Consider the following 1899-nt stretch of genomic DNA (forward strand, 5'->3'; position numbering starts at 1 on the left):
GAAGAGGCATGGACCAGACACGCACAGTATGATGAAATGGTTGCGGAGGCATGGGCAGCGGCAGGCTCTGGTGGACAAGGGCTTGACGATGTATGGCAGCGGCTGGCCACTGTCTCTGGGAGTATGCAACGGTGGGCGAGGGAGGTTTTTGGCTCCATTCGTAGGAAAATTTATAAGCTCAAAAAACAGTTGGAGGAGGCTAGAATTAGAACGACCCACTCGGGTATGAACTAGGAGGTCAGAGATATTGAGGAGCGGCTCTGTGAGACTTGTGAAAGGGAAGAGATTATGTACAGACAACGATCGCGAGTGGACTGGTTGCAGGCGGGAGATCAAAATATGAAGTATTTCCAAGCAAGAGCTACCCATAGGAGGAGAAAAACACTGTTAAGGCCCTGCTTAAGGGGGGCGGCTCTCGGGCAGTCGTGAATGAGGAAATGTGTGAGGTTGTTGCTGCTTTCTACGAGCATCTGCTCACTTCTGAGGGTTCGGTTGGGGCGCAGGGACTGCTGGGTCACATTGCTCCGGCAGTCACTGAGGATATGAATGCAAAGCTTATTGCCCCTTTTTCTGACATTGAGATTGAGCAGGCGCTGTTCCAAATGGGTCCCACTAAAGCGTCGGGACCGGACGGGCTTCCTGCTATCTTCTACCAGCGCCACTGGGCGCTTGTCAAGGAGGATGTTTGTGCTGTGATCCGTGATTTCCTTAGTGGTGCTGCTACCCCGGACTCTTTCAATGCCACGGTCATAATCATGATCCCTAAGATAAATGCACCGGAGTCTATGTCTCAGTTCAGACCGATAAGCCTATGTAATGTGCTTTACAAGCTTGCTACCAAGGTACTAGCCAATAGGTTGAAGATCATTCTGCTTGTTCTCATTTCTGAAGAGCAAAGTGCTTTTGTTCCTGGACGGCTCATTAGTGACAATGTGCTTGTGGCTTATGAGTGTGTCCACGCGATCCGCACTAGAAAAAGAAAGAAGAGTCTTTGTGCGGTCAAACTGGATATGATGAAGGCTTACGACCGGGTTGAGTGGCCTTTCTTGGTGCAAATGATGAACAGAATGGGTTTTGCCCCTCAATGGGTTGCTATGATCATGAGGTGTGTGACTTCTGCTAGTTTTTCTGTTAAACTCAATGGGGGGCTCTCAAGGTGTTTTCTTCCTTCCAGAGGGCTTTGGCAGGGTGATCCACTCTCCCCTATCTCTTTTTGTTTTGTGTGGAGGGTTTCTCGGCTCTGCTTAAAAGAGCTCAAAATGACCGGGTCATCAAGGGTGTGTCATTTGGGAGCACTGGCCCCCACATCACACATCTGTTATTCACAGACGACAGCATTGTTTTCCTGGAAGGATCGGAGGAAAGCATGACGGAGCTCAGAGAGATACTAGTGAAGTACGAGTCTGCCTCGGGCCAAAGAGTGAATCTTGATAAGTCATCAATTTTCTTTGGCGGGGGCTGCTCTGAGGAGAACTGATACGTCTCCAACGTATCTATAATTTTTGATTGCTCCATGCTATATTATCAACTGTTTTGGACATTATTATCCACTTTTATATTATTTTTGGGACTAACCTATTAACCGGAGGACCAGCCCAGAATTGCTGTTTTTTTGCCTGTTTTAGGGTTTCGAAGAAAAGGAATATCAAACGGAGTCCAAACGGAATGAAACCTTCGAGAACGTGATTTTCTCAACGAATAAGACCAAAGAGACTTGGACCCTACGCCAAGAAATAAAACAGGAGGCCACGAGGTAGGGGGCGCGCCCACCCCCACCAGGCGCGCCCTCCACCCTCGTAGGCCCCCTGTTGCTCCACCGACGTACTCCTTCCTCCTATATATATCCACGTACCCCCAAACGATAAGAACAGGACCCAAAACCCTAATTCCACCGCCGTA

The sequence above is a fragment of the Triticum dicoccoides genome, chromosome 3A, assembly GCF_002162155.2.
Source record: "Triticum dicoccoides isolate Atlit2015 ecotype Zavitan chromosome 3A, WEW_v2.0, whole genome shotgun sequence".
Classification (NCBI taxonomy): domain Eukaryota; kingdom Viridiplantae; phylum Streptophyta; class Magnoliopsida; order Poales; family Poaceae; genus Triticum; species Triticum dicoccoides.